The sequence below is a fragment of the Ornithorhynchus anatinus genome, chromosome 15, assembly GCF_004115215.2.
Source record: "Ornithorhynchus anatinus isolate Pmale09 chromosome 15, mOrnAna1.pri.v4, whole genome shotgun sequence".
In the NCBI taxonomy this organism is placed as follows: Eukaryota; Metazoa; Chordata; class Mammalia; order Monotremata; family Ornithorhynchidae; genus Ornithorhynchus; species Ornithorhynchus anatinus.
In genome coordinates, this window is record NC_041742.1 from 7308838 (window position 1) to 7321026 (window position 12189).

The following is a 12189-nucleotide window of genomic DNA, read 5'->3' on the forward strand; positions in this document are numbered from 1 at the left end:
AAGCTATCTTTTCACCTGCCCTTTGTGGCCAAAAGAATTGAGATGAATTGGCTTCATTGTGTTTTCAAATGACATCTGTTAAATGCTTATTATGTGTCAGGCATCGTACTGCATACTGAGGTAGATATAAACTAATTGGGTTAAACAGTCCCCATCCCTCACAGGCTTCACAGCCTCAATCCCCATTTTCCAGATGAGGTACCTGAGACACAGAGAAGCGAAAGGACTTGCCCAAAAGTCACCCAGAAGACAGGTAGCAGAGCTGGCAATAAAACCCCAATCCTTCTGACTCCCGGGCCCATGCTCTGTCCGCTAGGCTACATTGTTTTCGTTAACAGTGGCACAGGATTCAGTTTTATAGACAATATGGTGATTTTCTTCCTTTTTGGGGATTGCCCTCTCTGGGTAATGAATCCAATTTCCAGTTGCCTATGGTCTGGAATCCTAACATTCCTTGTGCCTGTTACTGGCAGGAGAACAGAGGTGTGCTCTCTCCTTATTGGACTGGAAGCTTCGTGTGGGACAGGGACTGTGTCAGATCTGATTGTATTCTATCTCCCCCAGCACTTAGTACAGTGCTTGGCAAGCAGTAAGCACTTAAATCTCACAATTATTATGGTTATAATGGACTTGTATTCCCTGTTGCTTTTCCAGTGCTGCTATGCTTATTAGTTCCGGGGAGCCATTGGTCTTTCTGACTTCCTTGCAGCCAGAAACTTGCCTCCCGAGCATAAGTCATGCCATTCAAGCACTACGATTCCCTGGAAAGATCTATGACGCGCTGGGCTGAAGCCACTTGAGATGGAGACAGAGAGAAAAGAGAAGCCAGAAGAGCCATTCCATTTCTGATACAAACTCCCCTAAATCGAAAACACATTCTCCGCCGGCACGGTCTTTACCTCCAAACTCTCTCCGAGACGCTGTAAACATTGGCAGTGTTCGTATGTAATTAAGGTGGAATATATTCCTATAAAATGTTTGTTTTCCTTTGCCAGTTGTTTTAGCAAATGTTAGGACATTACTTGTGGTCAGAACGATTAGAGGGATTCTGAAGCTTCCCGGAGAAGTCATCTGGGAGACTACAACCAGAATCGTGACAGTAACCAAGGATTGATAACGGAAAATAAATATGATTGAATGAAAAGATGGTCTGGACTTATTTTCTAGCCATCAGTGGTATTTACCGAATGTTCACTGTGTGCAGAACACTGTACTAAGAGCTTGGGACAGTACAAAAGAATGAGCAGAAATGACCCTTACCCTCAAACTGCTTACACTTTACTGGGATCAACAGGTCAAAGAGATCGTGAGTTAGAAGCAGTTCATGCATTAGGATGTGATCAACTGCAGATAGATGACACTCATCTACCAATCAATCAATAGAATGTATTAAGCACTAAGTTAGTGCAGAGCATGATTCTAAGCACTTTGGTTAGTTCAGCAGACTAATGAATAGACTCTAGCTGTACCTGTGGGCAGTGACCACGTCTATCATCTCTTGCATTGGACTCTCCGGCGCACTTAGAACAGTGCTCTGCACACAGAAAGCACTCAATAAACACCACTGTTTGACTCATTCCCTCATCAGCATCACTCGATACTATTACATCCAATCTAGGAGACACAAAAATAATAATCTGGTTGCTGGACATGAACCACATGGATCACGGAAACCCCTAAAATCACCTTGACTTGACTGTCTTGATTGAGCAGTCTGAATGGAACAAACCAGCATATTTAATTGTTAAACTGTCTACTACCCTGGAGTTGAGTGACCCATTCTGAGTCTTTTCATGCTGTCTTGGCCTTCTTTTTACGCAAAACAGTGCAAGTGAAAAGAAACCCTAGATCCCAGAAAGGGTGTTTTTAACAGAAAGAAATAGCATGGTCTAGAGAAAAATCCCAAAGTTGAGAGTAAGAGGAACTGGTTTTAATCCCGGCACTGAAACTTGCCTGCTGTGTGACCGTGGGCAAGTCATTTAACTTCTCTACATTTCATTCTCTTCCACTGTAAAATGGGGATCCAGTACCTGTTCTCCTTCCAACTTAGACTTGGAGCCCAACTGAGAAACAGGCAGTGTGTCTTTCCCTGTTGAATCTATATCTACCCCAGCACTTAGAACAGTGCTGGACACAGAGTAAGCACTTAACAAGCAGCATTAAAAAACAACTTCCTTCCGTGTTCCAGAATGCAAAGACATTACAGTGTCAAATCAAACTCTGAGCCTCCAGTTACATTTTGACAGCAATTATGCCCCCCATTCAAGGATTTCAGGGAGGAAATGTCTTATCAAAGCTCCATCTCTGATGCTTAACTTTATGGCAGGGCGAGTTTTGTAACCAATTTGTCTTCATAACTTGGGCTAACAGGTTTAAAATGTAAACTCTGAGCCCCTAGCAGTAAGAGTAAAGTACTCAAGAGTAAACAATTATATCCCTTTATTGAGTGCTTACTGTGTGCAAAGCACTATATCCATTCTTTAGCACTTCCTCCCTCCTCAAACTTTTTTTTCCAAAGCTGCTAACATCGGCCATGAAACCCAGTTGAGTTGTATGCTTTGAGAAGAAGGTTTCTGAACTAACTCTTGGAAAACCTTCCTCTGGACTGTTTTCTTGAGACTATAAGCTCATTGCGGACAGGGAACATAAATACCAACTCTGCTCTATTGTACTTTCTGTTGTACTCTGTCAAACATTTAGTGATAATACTAATAATTATGGTATTTAAGTGCTGCCACTTGTCTGCTGTGTGAACCTGGGCAAGTCACTTCTCTGGGCCTCAGGTACCTCATCTGTAAAATGAGGATTGAAACTTAAAACCCCTTGTGGGACAGGGGCTATGTCCAACCTGATTTGCTTGTATCCACCCCAGCACTCAGTACAGGAACTGGCATGCAGTAAGTGCTTCACAAATACCACAATTATTATTATGTGCCACGCACTGTTCTAAGCTCCAGTATAGGTATAAGATAATCGGGTTGGACACAGTCCCTGTCCCACATAAGGCTCGCTGTCTTAATCCCCATTTTGCAGATGAGGCAACTGAGACACACAAGAGTTAAGTGACTTGTCTAAGCTCACACAGCAGTCATGCAGCAGAGCCAGTATTAGAACCTACGATCTTCGGACTCCCAGGCCCGTGCTCCAGCCACTAGGACATGCTGCTTCTCCAGGATAGTGCTCTGCACACAGTAAGTGCTCAGTCAATACGTTTGGAACTATTTTTTTTGGCTCAAAATGTCCTGGGGCAAATATAATTGATATTAGGCCCCAGCCAAAATGAATGAGAAAAGACCCTAATAGGTGAACCAGAGTTTTCAGTATTACCAAATACTCGGTCCTGATTCTAGGCCCTGTTTAGGTATGTCAGGATCATCCTGATGGCAAAAACTGCCCTCTTTAGCAGCAGTTACCAGAAGTCTGCAGGCTCCAGCCTACAATAATCATGACAATAATAATTATGTGGCCGAATTGTACATTCCAAGCGCTTAGTACAGTGCTCTGCACATAGTAAGCGCTCAATAAATACTATTGAATGAATGAATATTTGTTAAGCTCCTACTCTGTGTCAGGCACTGTACTAAGCGCTGGGGTGGATACAAGCAAATCAGGTTGGACATAGTCCCTGTTCCACACATCGCTCACAGTCTTCATCTCCATTTTACAGATGAGGTTACTGAGGTAAGTGAAGTGGCTTGCCCAAGGCCACACAGAAGACTTTTCTTTCCCAGCCCTATCCCTCAGTTTATATCCTCCAGCCAATCTCCTGAATCCAGGCAGGTTAGGAGTAGAGGTGAAATAATCCTGGGATCCCATCCCTGCGAAGCAGCTGTCATTCATGTCGACTCTCAAGCCAATCAAGATACAGTCCCATATCGCGCCTGTCCCACCTGCACCAACACAACGTATGGCTTTTTGGCCTTCCTTGCTTGGACTGTAACACAAAGTATATTAGATGAAGTAATATTTGATAAGCGCTTACTACGTGACTAATACTGTACTAAGCGCTGGGATCAATACAAGATCAGGTCCCACAAGGGGGGGCTCACATTCTAAATAGGACGGAGCACAGGTCTTGAATCCCCATTTTGCAGAGGAGGTAACTGAGCCACAGAGAAGTTGAGTGACTTACCCAAGGTCCCATTGCAGGTAAGTGCAAGAGCTGGGATTAGAACCCAGGCCCATGCTCTTTCCCCTAGGCCAGGCTCTATTGAATCAAACACTATTAACCTCAAGAATCTAAGCTCTTTAAGGGTAGAGATAATGCCTGTTTACTCTACCGCAATCTCCCAAGAGCTTAGTATGGTGCTCTACATAGAGCAAGTTTTTGATAAATACTATTGATTGATTTCCCATGCCCAGTCTCTAGGAAGGTATAGATTAACAGTGGAATGACCGAGAAGCCTGGAGAAAAGTAAAGAAGCACGAGGTTTGAATAATCACCTCCTTAAAAGTCAAGCATGAACCACTTTAGAAGAGCTGTCTAGAACATAGAAATGTATCCAGTGATGTTCCTCTCTGATTTCTGTCTATTCTGATTCCACATTTCTCAACAAACATGCATCGTTGTCACCACTCCAAAATATTCAGCTCTTACGGGTTTCCAGAGACCCCGGGAGAAATGGAATACATTTACAGACCTATAAACATCTAAATTAATGCTATAAATGGGAAATATATTCTATATTTGGACAGTGCCCAATACACAATATGATGCGAGAAGCAGCGTGGCTCAGTGGAAAGAGCACGGGCTTTGGAGTCAGGGCTCATGAGTTCGAATCCCAGCTCTGCCACTTGTCGGCTGTGTGACTGTGGGCAAGTCACTTAACTTCTCTGTGCCTCAGTTCCCTCATCTGTAAAATGGGGATTAAGACTGTGAACCCCACGTGGGACAACCTGATTCCCCTGTGTCTACCCCAGCGCTTAGAACAGTGCTCGGCACATAGTAAGCGCTTAACAAATACCAACATTATTATTATTATTATTATTGTGGCATAGAAGAAACTTCCTTTTTGGTAGCTGGAAAAACTATTTGCTATAACTGTTCAATTTTCAAATGAATAATAAAAGTAAATAATAATCATGCTGGCTACTTAAATAGAATCTTTCATTAGGAGATCTCAAAGAGCTTTTCAAAAGTAAGTTTATTATTTCTGAGGTGGGTAGGCAGTAAGTCATATCTTGATTCCACTGCAGAGAAAGAGACACAGAGAGGTCCAGTGACTTGTTATAGGCCCAGAGAGAAGTTTGGCTAAATACAAAAATTTCAAAAGATGGGAGAGACCTTTTCTCCTCTCAGTAAATTTGTGATCTCTACCTGCACACTCATTGCTTCAAATGGTCTTTATCCCACACAGGAAGATTAGCATCAGCAGGAGATATAACAATAATAACAGAGGTGATAATGAATGTTGTAATTCACGACACTATCAAGAAAAGAGTGACTCTCTTCAAATAAACTTTCATAAAGAATGAGAAACAATGAGGAGCAGCATGGCCTAGTGGATAGGCCACAGGGCTGGAAGCCAGTAGGACCTGGGTTTTAATCCCAGATCTGCCACTTGTCTGCTGTGTAACCCTGGACAATTGCTTAACTTCTCTGTGCCTCAGTTACCTCACCTGGAAAATGGGGATTAAGACTGTGGGATGCATGTGAGATATGGACTGTGTCCAACCTGGTGAGCTTGTGTCCACCCCAGCTCTTAATAATAACGTTGGTATTTGTTAAGCACTTACTATGTGCCGAGCACTGTTCTAAGCGCTGGGGGAGATACAGGGTCATCAGGTTGTCCCACGTGAGGCTCACAGTTAATCCCCATTTTACAGATGAAGTAACTGAGGCACAGAGAAGTTGTGACTTGCCCACAGTCACAGAGCTGACAAGAGACAGAGTCGGAATTCAAACCCATGACCTCTGACTCCCAAGCCCGGGCTCTTTCCACGGAGCCACGTTGCAGTGGCTGGCACATAGTAAGCACTTAATACCATAAAACACACCAACAACAACAACAAAGAAAAGCAAAACATTTAATTACAATAGGAATGGAGGGCTTCTAGAATTCTTAAGTGCTGTCAAGGACCAACCTAGAAGCTGAGTCTTGAGGAGTAAGACGGGACAGAACTTAGGTTCATGAGAGTCCACGTGCTCTCTGGCAAAAATTGCCCTCTGTGGCAGCGATTGCCAGGAGTCACGCCACTTGCAAGGAGCTACAGGGTCCAAAGGCTACAATAATAACAATAATAATAATGATAATAATAATTATTATGGTATTTGTTAAGCACTTACCGTGTGCCATGCACTGTACTAAGCGCTGGGGTGGATACAAGCAAATTGAGTTGGACATAGTTCCTGTCCTGCACAGGGCTCACAGTCTTCATCCCTGTTTTACAGATGAGGTGACTGAGGCACAGAGAAGTGAAGTGGCTTGCCTGAGGCCAAACAACAGACAGGTGGCAGATTTGGGATTAGAACCCATGACCTTCTGACTACCAGGCTCATGATCTATCCGCTATGCCAAGCTGCTCAGACTTCCACCAGGAAGGGCAGAAAAGAGGTTCAGGCACTTGGATGTGGTTCCACAATGGGGTACCAGGTAAACTTCAGGGCAGATCATCTATCTGCTCTTTAAATAATAATAAAGTAGTCTTTATGTTCTTACTCTCTGCCAAACACTGTACTAAGCTCACAGTCTAAAGGTGAAGAAAAACTGATATTTTATCCCCTTTTTACAGATGAAGAAACTGAGGCACAGAGAAATCAAATGACTTGCCCAGGGTCACCCAGCTGATGAATGGTGGAGCCGGGATTAGACTTTGAGTCTCTTGACCCCCAGGCCTCTATTCTTTCCACTAGGACGCAGTACTTCTTTCAAACATTGGAATGGCCAAGTCCCATTTTGGGATGATCATAGCCTCTTACCCTTTTGAGGTATGGCCCTTCCCAGACCCTATTTTTTTTCCTCAGATAAAAAGGTCCTGATAAATACTATTTAATGTAGGATGGGACCTTTTTTTTTTTTGAAGAAAAGTAGCCTGGTGGAAAGAGTCTGGACCTGGGAATCCGAGGACCTGGGTTTTAATCCCAGCTCTGACACTTCTCTGCTCTTGAGATCTGGGGCAAGTCACTTCACTTCTCTTGGCCTCAGTTCCCTCATCTATATAATGAGGGTAAAATATCTGCTCTCTTTCCCTCTTAGACTCTAAACCTCACATGGGACAGGGACTTTGGTCTGATTATCTTGTGTCTATCCCAGAGACTAAGACACTGTTTGACACATAGGAAGCTCTCTACAAATAGCACAATTATCATTATTATAAGACCTCAACACACTGCTGGGGAAACTTTAAAGCACGTGGAGCTTTTTTTTGTTATTTACACACCCTGATTCTCTGTAGCAGATGTTCTTTCTCATCAATCAATGGTGTTTTAGAGAAGCAGCATGGCTCAGTGGAAAGAGCCTGGGCTTGGGAGTCAGAGGTCATGGGTTCTAATCCCAGCTCTGCCACTTGTCAGCTGTGTGACTGTGGCAAGTCACTTAACTTCTCTGTGCTTCAGTCACCTCATCTGTAAAATGAGGATTAACTGTGCGCCTCACGTGGGACAACCTGATTACCCTGTATCTACCCCAGCACTTAGAACAGTGCTCTGCACATAGTAAGCGCTTACCAAATACCAACATTATTATTTATTGTGCGTTGATTCTGGGTAGAGAACTTTACTAGTGCTTGGGAGAGTACAATATGATAACAGAGTTGGCAGAAAAAGAGTCCCGGCCCACAATGACCTTCCAGTCTGCTCTCTCCCTCTAAACCCGTATTTTATTTCCCCCTACAGTCGTGTATTCTTTTTCTTCAAAACCTATTCCTCTCACCGCCCGACATGGCAGAGCAGGGAGGGAGAAGGGGGACATCTACATCTCCCCAACCCCTAATTTTAGTGAGACGATTGCTCGAATTTGACAAGGTCTAGGCAACGAGGGTTCCAAGATGGTGGCTGATCCCTTCAAGTGGACTAGCAAGAATCTGCCTCATAATCACGTGGGTTCAAGGGCCACCGACCAGCTCAGTCCACTGGGAAGCCCAGCCTCGGAGGGCTAGAGAGGGACAGAATGCCTTATTCACTCAGCCCTTTGAAGTCTCTTCCTCTCCACGGGGACTTGACTCCTCTCCAGACAGCTGTCCCAAGTTGCCTGCAGGCACTGTCTTGAGCCTTTCACACAGGGGCCTTACCTTGCAGGGACAACACACAGGAAGGCTCTCACTGACAGGGAAGATTTTCTGTCACCCTGTTCTCCATGCCTTTAACAAGGTTCAATTAAAAATTAATCAGTCAGGCATGGCAATTTGAGAGCTGATAGTTACTTTTACTGACTCCATAGCCAAAGGCTAAAAGGCCTTGGAGGGGCTAAATTAGTCATCTAATTGGGTTTTTTCCATAGATCCTCTAGTCGGCCTTCTGAGGGGCCCAGCGGAATGTACATAGCTTGACCTCAATTATTCAACTCCACTGGTGTCCAGTCTACTGCTTCCCCGCCTCTTTCCTCCCAAATCCTTTATAATTGGCTTAATGAAATGGAAGGTGGTAGCACAGAAGCCCCAGAAGGCACACACTGCATGGGTAACCCCTTCCTCAAAGCCTCAGGGGAGGGAGGCCCCCACCTTTACAAGGGAGAGTAAAACAGCAATCACGGAGGAAGCTTATAAATGAATACTACGTCTCCCTCTCTCGCACTGATTTTTTTAAATGATTTTAAAAGCAATTTTAAAGAAAGAAACTCCTGAACCAAATGCTTAAATGGAGTTGGAGGACACATGGTGAGAGACGAGAACTCCTACAGATAAATCTCCTAGATAATCGGCTTCATGCCTTTAGTCCTGATGAATGACGGAGGCAGGGACGTGAGAAGTGGGATTGTGTGCATGTGTGTTTGTCTTTCTTTCCTCTCTATACCTAATTTCTTTCTTAGGCAAATTAAGCAATAAAAATCATTCTTCACAGAGTGAGCTATATGTAAATGGCTTTCCTTTAGACACATCCCAGGAGGAACTTGGAAAGGACTCTTTTCCATCTCATCTCGATATGAGAGGTGGAGTTGTTGCTTCATCTCGGGGAAACAGACAGGTTTCAACACCTCTAGAAAGGCCATCTAATCGTCCTATACTATAGGAAAACAAGCAAAAATTATCTTGTGCTTCACTTTCCCCTAAGACTCTTTCCCCATCTCCTGCCCTACATCTCTCTCTCTCACACATAGATACAAAAGGTGGTAGCACAGAAGCCCCAGAAGGCACACACTGCATGGGTAACCCCTTCCTCAAAGCCTCAGGGGAGGGAGGCCCCCACCTTTACAAGGGAGAGTAAAACAGCAATCACGGAGGAAGCTTATAAATGAATACTACGTCTCCCTCTCTCGCACTGATTTTTTTTAAATGATTTTAAAAGCAATTTTAAAGAAAGAAACTCCTGAACCAAATGCTTAAATGGAGTTGGGTGCCACCCCCTCCACCTGCGCCTCGGACCCCATTCCCTCTCACCTTCTTAAAACCATCGCCCCTGCCCTCCTCCCTTCCTTAACTTCTATTTTTAACCACTCAATCTCCAAGGGCTCCTTCCCCTCTGCCTTCAAATATGCCCACGTCTCCCTCATCCTAAAAAAACCCGCTCTTGACCCCACTTCCCCCTCCAGTTATCGTCCTATCTCCCTACTACCCTTCCTTTCCAAAATCCTAGAACGAGTCGTCTACAATCGATGCCTAGAATTCCTTAACTCCCATTCTCTCCTAGACCCCCTCCAATCTGGCTTCCGTCCCCTCCACTCTACCGAGACTGCTCTCTCTAAGGTCACCCATGACCTCCTTCTTGCCAAATCCAATGGCTCCTACTCCATTCTGATCCTCCTTGACCTCTCTGCTGCCTTTGACACTGTCGACCATCCCCTCCTCCTCCATACCTTATCTCACCTTGGCTTCACGGACTCTGTCCTCTCCTGGTTCTCCTCTTACCTCTCTGGCCGATCATTCTCGGTCTCCTTCGCTGGAGCCTCCTCCCCGTCCCATCCTTTAACTGTTGGAGTTCCTCAAGGGTCAGTTCTTGGCCCTCTTCTGTTCTCCATTTACACTCACTCCCTCGGTGAACTCATCCGCTCTCACGGCTTTGACTACCATCTCTACGCAGATGACACGCAGATCTACATCTCCACCCCTGTCCTCTCCCCCTCCCTTCAGGCTCGCATCTCCTCCTGCCTCCGGGACTTCTCCACCTGGATGTCGGCCCGCCACCTAAAACTCAACATGAGCAAGACTGAGCTCCTCATCTTCCCTCCCAAACCCGGTCCTCTCCCAGACTTCTCTATCACCGTCGATGGCACGACCATCCTTCCCGTCCCTCAGGCCCGCAATCTCGGCGTCATCCTTGACTCGTCCCTCTCGTTCACCCCACACATCCTATCCGTTACCGAGACCTGCCGGTTTCACCTCTACAATATCGCCAAGATCCGCCCTTTCCTCTCCACCCAAACGGCTACCTTACTATTACGGGCTCTCGTTATATCCCGGCTAGACTACTGTGTCAGCCTTCTCTCTGACCTCCCTTCCTCCTCTCTCGCCCCGCTCCGGTCTATTCTTCACTCCGCTGCCCGGCTCATCTTCCTGCAGAAACGATCTGGGCATGTCACTCCCCTTCTTAAACAACTCCAGTGGTTGCCTATCGACCTCCGCTCCAAACAAAAACTCCTCACTCTAGGCTTCAAGGCTCTCCATCACCTTGCCCCTTCCTACCTCTCCTCCCTTCTCTCTTTCTACCGCCCACCCCGCACGCTCCGCTCCTCTGCCGCCCACCTCCTCGCCGTCCCTCGGTCTCGCCTATCCCGCCGTCGACCCCTGGGTCACGTCCTCCCGCGGTCCTGGAACGCCCTCCCTCCTCACCTCCGCCAAACTGATTCTCTTTCTCTCTTCAAAACCCTACTTAAAAATCACCTCCTCCAAGAGGCGTTCCCAGACTGAGCTCCTCTTCCCCCTCTACTCCCTCTGCCATCCCCCCTTTACCTCTCCGCAGCTAAAGCCTCATTTTCCCCTTTTCCCTCTGCTCCTCCACCTCTCCCTTCCCATCCCCACAGCACTGTACTCGTCCGCTCAACTGTATATATTTTCGTTACCCTATTTATTTTGTTAATGAATTGTACATCGCCTTGATTCTATTTAGTTGCCATTGTTTTTACGAGATGTTCTTCCCCTTGATGCTGTTTATTGCCATTGTTCTTGTCTGTCCGTCTCCCCCGATTAGACCGTAAGCCCGTCAAACGGCAGGGACTGTCTCTATCTGTTGCCGACTTGTTCATCCCAAGCGCTTAGTACAGTGCTCTGCACATAGTAAGCGCTCAATAAATACTATTGAATGAATGAATGAATGAATGAATGAATGAATGAAAAACAACTTTTTCAAAAAAACCTTCTCTACCAATCACGGCTAGGCTTCCCGCACAGAACGGCCGTCTCCCCTTCACCTACATTAAAATCCACAAGGAAGAAGTTCACTGTTTCTTTCACAAAAGATCTTCCAGATAAACAAATGGTCACGATATGGATTCTCACACATACACACAAATACAAGCTCATCTTCAAAAGTTTAGGACCTCAGAATTGAAAAGACTACCATCTGAGCACCTTCTGGAAAAAAACCAAAACTGAATACTTATGAATCATTTCAGCAGTAGAGGTATATTTAGATCCGATACAATGGCTTTAGTGAGTGTATTCTACTTTATCAGGTTGCTGGTAACCAACCTTTAAAGAATGGTAATGACCAACCCAGTAGTTTAGTCAGCATTTAGTACAGTTCACAACAGATACTAAAAGCTTAAACTCGGAAAGCTTGTTTTCAGGGGTACACTCTTGTTTGTATATAAGATAGGCCCCTCTCTAAATTGCCAAGTTTAATACGGCCTTGTTTAAACCTACAATTCCTCGAAGGCAAGGACTGTGTACCGGTGACTTAATAGAACTCAGCAGAACAGACATGTAAGGTGTATTCTACATACCTTTTCCAATAGGATGATAGCACAGGAACTTCTAAAGAGCTTGTCACTTCCGATATTGTTTGACATCATTTAGATTCCCGCTGGCGTGTTTCCCCCGATATTCAGGATTCCCTTTTAAAATAGAGAAGCAATTGTGGCTTAGTGGACAGAACAT

At 45.2% G+C, this 12189-nt stretch overlaps 1 long non-coding RNA gene across 1 annotated transcript in view; it reads right to left on the bottom strand.

Annotated features, from left to right (window-relative positions):
* The window catches only part of LOC120638833, a 49169-nt gene that overhangs the window by 21579 nt on the left and 15401 nt on the right, over positions 1 to 12189 (bottom strand). Inside the window, exon 2 of the long non-coding RNA XR_005660817.1 lies at positions 12036 to 12146. This is a non-coding gene — a long non-coding RNA (uncharacterized LOC120638833). The remainder of the gene's footprint in view (positions 1 to 12035; positions 12147 to 12189) is intronic.